The sequence below is a fragment of the Cucurbita pepo genome, unplaced genomic scaffold (genome assembly GCF_002806865.2).
Source record: "Cucurbita pepo subsp. pepo cultivar mu-cu-16 unplaced genomic scaffold, ASM280686v2 Cp4.1_scaffold000403, whole genome shotgun sequence".
Taxonomy (NCBI): domain Eukaryota; kingdom Viridiplantae; phylum Streptophyta; class Magnoliopsida; order Cucurbitales; family Cucurbitaceae; genus Cucurbita; species Cucurbita pepo.
The window spans coordinates 1-8,360 of record NW_019646637.1 but is presented as its reverse complement, the minus strand read 5'-3'; the positions used below and the strand labels follow the sequence as shown (position 1 = coordinate 8,360).

General features: G+C 37.3%; 1 non-coding gene across 1 annotated transcript; it reads left to right on the top strand.

The window, feature by feature from the left end:
• The first annotated feature begins 3,222 nt into the window (after window positions 1-3,222).
• On the top strand, window positions 3,223-3,296 carry TRNAN-GUU. Its single transcript has one exon. It is a non-coding gene; the product is annotated as a tRNA-Asn (tRNA).
• The last annotated feature ends 5,064 nt before the right edge of the window (window positions 3,297-8,360 follow it).

Sequence of the window (8,360 nt, the reverse complement as noted above, 5' to 3'; positions counted from 1 at the left end):
GATGAAAAGGACGATGTAGAGCTGATTGATGGGATTTTTGGCACGTTAAAGAAATCGAACGAGTCACGGATCCATAATTGAATTGTGCATGTTCAGTCAATTCATAACGCTTCATCGAATCATGGAATTTTTTTTTCATAGGGAAATAAGTATTTGGTATTTGGTATCTGGTATACGACATTGTTTGGAATTGATTATTGGCCTCGTAAAGTGAACGTCGACATGGGAATGGAACACCATATCATCCTCTGACCCTCCAAATTTACAAGCAATTAGAATGTCTGTAAAGCTTAGTTTAGATGGCTTAGATTTGAAGTTTACTACTCATTACTTTTCCTTTCTGGTAGGGTCTGGAATTCTCTCTTCATTTTGCAGTGCTGTGTTGAGTACCTATGCTGCAATTTGTAGTGAATAATTGTTGCTGGTCAAGGAGGACTCAGGTGTGGCCAGGTATAACTCTCCGTATATTGCTCCAAAATTTCCTAAGATATGATGATTAGAATCTTTTAAGCCGTTTTAAGTTTCCCGAATCATAGGAGAACCAACACATTATTAAGTGTATAATGAGAGTTAATGGAGCTGCTGACAGACCTCGTTATGTTGTAGGACCATCCATTGTATATATGTCTTGTTTCTAGATTTTTAGTGTAGGCTTTTTAGGTTATATTTACGTAATGACTAATTATAGTCCTAAAATAGAAAGGTTACCGTTCTTTAAATGGATTATGGAAAGTCGAGAGGGTTTCATTTTAAAGTTATATAAAGTCATGTATGTTATTTTTATTGAAAAGTGTAGTAAAAAAAGCAATTTTTTTTTCTCCCTAAAGCTAGCTAAATTGATTGTAATTCTATATAGTTTATAATACATGGTGTGGAAACTTCTCTCTTGTAGATGCGTTTTAAAACTGTGAGGCTGATGACAATAAGTAATGAGCCAAAGTGGACAATATCTGCTAGCGGTGGGTTTTGACTGTTACAAATGGTATTAGAGCTAGAAACTGAATGGTGTTCCTACATGGATGTGAGGCCCCTAGAGGGTGTATTGTGAGGTCCCACATTTGTTAGAGAGAAGAACCAACCATTTCTTATAAGGGTTAGGGGGTGTATTGTGAGGTCCCACATCGGTTGAAGAGAGGAACAAAACATTTCTTGTAAGGGTTAGGGGGTGTATTGTGAGGTCACATATCGGTTGGAAAGAGGGACAAAGCATTTTTTATAAGCGTTTGGGGGTGTATTGTGAGGTCCCACATCGGTTAGAGAGGAACAAAACATTTCTTATAAGGGTGTGGAAACCTCTCCCTAGTAGACGCATTTTAAAATTGTGAAGCTAACAGCGATACGTAACGAGTCAAAGCGGACAATATTTACTAGCAGTGGGCTTGGGCCGTTACTAAGGTAAACCAAATCTTATTTTCTTCCTATCTTGAGTTTCTTGAATATTTTATATCCAAAAGTTTTGTTTTTCAATAAGATCATTAGATTGAATGCTCAAGAGTCCCATATCGAAATAATCTTAATTCCTTTAAAACTGCTTTCACAACTAGCATCTTCGTTCCTTTAATGCTTTAATGCTCATATGTTCAAATCTATTATGTCATAGACTTGAACTAGAAGCATTTTTAGTCGTCGTAGTCATGTTTATACACCATAGTGGTGTATAACGCTCCAACTTTTGTGGCACGTGCTACCACCATAACACTCTTCACAATATTTCTCGAACTCTTCCCAAACTTTGTTGTATAACTTGTGTTGTCCAACTAACCAATAGAGATCAAATTCTTCTCAAGATGAGAAAAATATCTAACATCTTTTAATGTTCCTCCTTTTTTTGTTTGAGTTTGTATGCAGGCATCCCTCTTTGCTTCCATCTCCAAGGCTTTGTTGTCAGCAAGACATATCTTCCCAAAATTTTCAAATTTGAAGCTTCAAAATAGTTCCTGTGTTGGAGACAAATGAAAAGATGCACCCAAATTTAAAATCTATTATTCAACCAAGCTATCCACACTAAGGATTAGAGCATCTATAGTATCTTCGGTTGAATTTACAAAATCATTATCATCTCCAAATTTATGGTTATGCTTTTTCTTTGTTTTTTTCCGTACATATTTGATAGCACCTTCAACATATCCAATATTGTCTTCTCCTTAACAATGTTGAATACCACGTTTCTGGACAGTGTCAACTAGATCAACTCTAGAGCCTGCCAATCCTTAAGCTTCCACTTCTCCATGGTCATGGAATCTTCCTTCACTCCAGACAAGGGTGTGTGAAGAGTTTTCTAGTATAGATAATCTTCAAAATTGCTTTGGTCAAAATACCTTAAAACAAAACACTAATCTATATCTTCCAGAAAAGATTCGTTAAACTTCTCGATTTCGATCTTTGAGGCTTGAGCATTCCATCTTTACAAATTGTGGTAAATTTCTCCTATCTCTACTGCAAGTTGGTGTTAGAATCGAAGAACTCACACACTCAATCTAGATGAAGAACACAAAGAACAAGAGAGAATGAATGTCTATTCATGTATTAGGATCATTTCTTTCATGGTTAACCTTTCTGTTAGTGTGACTAATATCATCACATATCACGACATGAATCACATTCATGCATCATCAACATCATTATTCTAGCATCTCATAATATTCATCGCTATAAGAACATACATTCCTATATATAATCATTATACTCTTGACTTAGCTTATAGCATCCAACCGTAAGTTCACAGGTCTCGATGGTTGAATACTTTATAAACCCTTAGTTACTTAATTCCTTGAAGTACGTTCCAAAATAACCATATTGGAATACAACTAACCTGAAGCACGCTTAGTTTGGTTGGAATAAGGCTAAATAGTGCTAAAGTGGTCTAAAAAGGGCAAACCAATCCAACACATAGTTGAAACATTCAAAGAGCCTCAAACTGGATGAGACAATTAAAATTGGGTCAGATGTTACAAATGGTATCAGAGCTAGTCACGAGACGGTGTGCCAGCGAAAACGTTGGCCCCCAAGGGGGTGGATTGTGAGATTCCAAATCGGTTGGAGAGAAGATGAAACATTTCTTATAAGGGTGTAGAAACTTCTCCCTAGTAGACTGCCAGCGAGGACGCTGGAAAACCTCTCCATAGTAGATGTGTTTTAAAACCGTGAGGCTGACAGCGATACATAACGAGCCAAAGCAGACAATATCTACTAGTGGTGGGCTCGGACAATTTTAAATAATTGGCTGGAATAGCTCAGTTGGTTAGAGCGTGTGGCTGTTAACCACAAGGTCGGAGGTTCAAACCCTCCTTCTAGCGATGGGGTAATCAACACCCTATCTACTATATATAACTCTCTACTTCATATCATTTAGCATATATAGCTTTTCTATGTATAATTGGTGACTAAGCTATAAATAAGCCGCAGAAAACCACGAACTCACACCTACAATGACCAATGCTTGGTTCACGACACGAAAAAGACCACCAACGATCCCACATATACTAGAGGTAAGCTTTATATACGCTTGAATAACGTCGTGTGTCGGAATCCAGATTCAATTTTTAGGTTTGAAGAAGCTCATAGATTTGTCGTTTTAGGCATCTACAAGCCACAAGACTTCGTGGAAGAGAAGCACAGAGTCCAACAAAGAGTTAGAGGAGGAAAACGATGAGAGTTCGGCCCAACACACGCTCACGATCCAATTATAATAGCCAACCCAACCCCACGTCTGCAGCCTAGCTCAGCAGCCCAGTACCCGCGATCCCACATCTGCCTATCCAACTCGCAACGCTGGCAGCCCAAAGCCTGACAGTCCATGGAGAATTCCAATTACCTAAGACCCACCTACAGCAGCCCAGCACCCACGCCGCGACCCAGCAATCGACACTTGACCCGCACCTCCACCCAATTTAGCCTACACACGCGTCAGCGCCTTACTACGCCACACATCAACTTGCAGGAAAAAGAACCCCTCACCTTCATAGCTCAGCTTGGCTGCGCATAGTCGTTAGGCTTAAAACGCTCGATTTGGCAATTCTGATATGGACCCCTACTTTTTTACCCTCTCAGAGCTGATTTGACCATATTTAAGATAAATAATCACTATTTGATGAATTCAAGTTAAATTACATTATAAATGTGAAATGTTAATGAAATGAAATGAACGCTATAATAGAAAACGACAACCGATAACGTTTGGAGCAACTTCAACGAACAAAAGCTTAGCAAATCCGAAAGTAGAAAAACGACGGCTAAGGTCAACCAAGTAAGTAGCCTTACTATAGGATAGGCTAGGCAATTGTTTGATGTATGACGACATGTGTCTCGTTGCACTGGCACGTGTCCTCTATACTTTATTAATATGATGTAGGACATATGATGTATGATGATGTGTATGAATTATATGATGACGTTTGATAATGTTTTACGATGATGACGATGTATGCTAAAATGATGATCATAGTTTAGCTTTTTTCTTCACTCTCTTTTGCTTATTATTTATATCTAAACATCATCATTTATTGTAATTAAGTTCGAAAAGGTAAAAATATCTAAGAAGTTCATATCATTTGATGAGAACCACCCAACCACGGTCATAGTAGATGTTTTCCATTTTCGCTAACCCATTAGACTAACACAATAATTTGAATTGGGTTGGGTTTGATATCCCTCATGTGGAGATATTTAGGTGCACGAGCAATGTGCGGACGAGTCAAGTATGATTGGGTTGGGTTCGGAGCTCTCCTTCTTCCTCTTTTCTCTCTTTCTTTTTTCATCTGTTGTTAGTGTAGGATAGCACAAGTAGTCTTTACACATTGTATAGGATACCCGTACTCAGGTATCTCCACACGAGGGATATCAAAATATTTATAACAATTACAAAATGGACTGTATCAACTGTGATACCAAGACAAGACAGCTATATTTTTCAATATTACACTAACAATCTCAAATTTTTAATAAATGAATAATATTAAATTATAAATAAAATTATCTAAATTATTATTAAAAATTAAATAATTAATTAATATTCATCCAATTTTTTAAAAAATATTTTAAATTTTTTTAAATGGATGTTTTTGAATTTATTAAAAAAAATTAAATTGTTTTTGAAGTTTTTTTTTTTTTTTTTTAAAAAGATGTTAATAAGAATTTAAGGATATTATATAAATTTTAAAAGGATTTCTTTTAAAAAAATATTAATTTAGGCATTTATTATTTTATTTGCTTACCTACCACTTTATCTCTCTCTTCCGCCCACGTTATCACACTTATGCTCTCCCATGTGAAACACCTTCCTACAAAATCATGAACCGCTCGATTCATGGGAGTTTTCTCTATAGTCTCTAACCCGCCGGTCTCGTACTCAGTTGGCCTGTGTCTTCTTTATCCGAAAAGAAAAGTCGGTAAGTAGCTAATTTACTCGGTAAGTAGCTAATTTGTCATACACAAGTCTTCTTCTCGATCGCTCTTATTCAGATATAGTCTCGATTCATTCATGTACTTTTTCTTTACTCAAATTTTACAACTAGAAACTCTTAACGTTCAAAATTTAACCTAAAATTGAAAGTAATTAAATATAAATTCACAAGTAGAGGTGTGCATAGGATAGGATGGAGTAAGATTTCCGTTTATTATTCTTTTAAAAAATAGTTATTCTAAATTTTTTATTTTTAATATAATATTCATTAAAGGATTATAATTTTTTTAATAAATTAATATATTTCATAAACAAAATCTTACCAAAATAATTTTTAAAAATTCAAAATTTAATATTATAACAAAGCTCGAGAATAAATTTGTAATTTTAAAAATTTTAGTAGGCCCCACGGCCGAGTTCCGGTTCATTATCACGAGTTATGGTCCGTTAATCTTGTGGGCCCCACTGCTGGAATCCGTTTCATTTTTTGTCGGCAAGAAGTTGGTATTGGCTTAGACAACACTTGCATTGCCACGATAATAAATGATTGATATCCTAGATTAAATGGTAACCCTTAGTAACGAACCATAAAGTCACACTAAATTTGGGGGAGCAATCCCGTGTCCCCTCCAACTACTAAGTTAGTTGTATGATGTCTTGTCTATCTCAAACGAATTTACAGTAGTGTGACGTTACTCATTACATGCTAATGGACTCATCATGAGTTAAACTACTAATGTGCTCCCTAATCCCCTCTCAATACTGGGTAATTATAAAGAGTGCTTCGATCCACTCTCTAACTGACGTGGGATCTCACAATTCACTCCTTTTAGAGGCCAAACGTCCTCGCTGGCACACCGCTCAGTTGCGGCTTTGATACTATTCATTCCACTCTTAAATCAATGTGGGATCTCACAATCCACTCTCTTTAGGGGCTCAACGTCCTCACTAACACACCACTCGGTGTTTGGCTCTAATACCATTTGTAATGTTTGTAATAACCCAAACCCATTGCACACATATATTGTCTACTTTGGCCCGTTACGCTATCATTCTCACAATTTTAAAACGCGTATCTTAGAAAGAGATTTACACATGCTAGTGACACTCATTATGAGCTGAATTACTCAGTGCTCCCTAATCCCCTCTCAATACTCGTTATTATAAGGGGTGTTTCAATCCACTCTCCAACTGATGTGGGATCTCACAATCTACTCACTTTAGAGTCCGAACGTCCTCGCTGGCACACCTCTCGATGTGTGGCTTTGATACTATTCGTTCCACTCTCAAATCGATGTGGGATCTCACAATCCACTCTCTTTAGGGGCTCAATGTTCTCACTAGCTCACCACTCAATGTTTGGCTCTAATACCATTTGTAACGTTTGTAATAACCCAAGCCCACTGCATACAGATATTGTCTACTTTGGCCCGTTACGCTATCATCCTCACAATTTTAAAACGCGTCTGTTAGAAAGAGATTTACACATGTCAGTGACACTCATTATGAGCTGAATTACTCATGTGCTCCCTAATCCCCTCTCAATACTGGGTTATTATAAGGAGTGCTTCGATCCACTCTCTAACTGATGTGGGATCTCACAATCCACTCTCTTTAGAGGCCGAATGTCCCGCTGGCACACCGCTCGGTGTGTGGCTTTGATACTATTCATTCCACTCTCAAATCGATGTGGGATCTCACAATCCACTCTCTTTAGGCGCTCAATGTCCTCACTGGCTCACCACTCCGTGGTTGGCTCTAATACCATTTGTAAGGTTTGTAATAACTCAAGCCCACTGCATACAGATATTGTCTATTTTGACCCGTTACGTATTGCTATCATCCCCACAATTTTAAAACGCGTCTGTTAGAAAGAGATTTACTCGGTTCTCCTCTCAACTATATCGATCTCACAAATTTAATATTTTTTGAATTCAATTACACGTGAGGTAGGTTATATAAATAATATTTTATTTAAAAATTTGTACAACCATTGATTTACACCTACCTCCGTCAAAAAATCATAAAGATGGGTCAAGAAAACAGTTCACATGCGGCCCTCATTTACAGAAAGAACTCTGTTCTGTGCTCAAAAAACTGCGCCTCAAATTTTGGGGGGAAACAATGGCGAAATCACCGGAAGATGAACATCCACACAAGGCTTTTGGTTGGGCTGCTCGAGATTCTTCCGGCTTACTCTCCCCTTTCCGTTTCTCTCGAAGGTCGATTTCTTGCTCTTATGGAAATATAATCTCTAGATTTTGCTATCTCTTCCTGGAAATTTCTGTGTGTTTAAAATGGATGAAATGGATGTTTAAGCTCCTTAGTTTAGTCGTTAATGGCATTCTAAATTATTTGGTAGGGTTTTTCCTTTTGGAGAAATTGACCCGAAATAATGGGAGATTCAGTCCCTTTTTCTACTGACCTTTTTCTTACTCATTAAATCTTGTTTTCTTCTGTTCCTTTATTGGTTGATGATATTATGACCTATTAAACTATACTTTAGTTGATCCAACAAAATGTAATAACTCAAATCTGTAGATATTTTCATCTTTGGACTCTTCTTTTCGGGTTTCCCTTTAAGGTTTTGAAATACATCCGTTCACACCCTTATAAGGAATGTGTTTTCCCCCCTTTAACCGACGTGGGATCTCACAATTCGTTTCTAAAGATGTGGGATCTCACAATCCACTCCCAAAGATGTGAGATCTCACAATCCACCCCTTTGGGAGCCTTCCAGCATCCTCACTGACACATTGCTTGTTTTCTGTCTCTAATATCATTTTGTAACCATTCAAGCCGACTACTAGTAGATATTGTCCTCTTTTGCGCTTTTCCTTTCAAGTTTTCCCTCAAGGTTTTAAAACGCGTCGTTTTCACACTCTTATAAGGAATTGCTCCTAAAGATGTGGGATCTAACAATCCGCTCCCAAAGATGTGAGATCTCACAATCCACTCC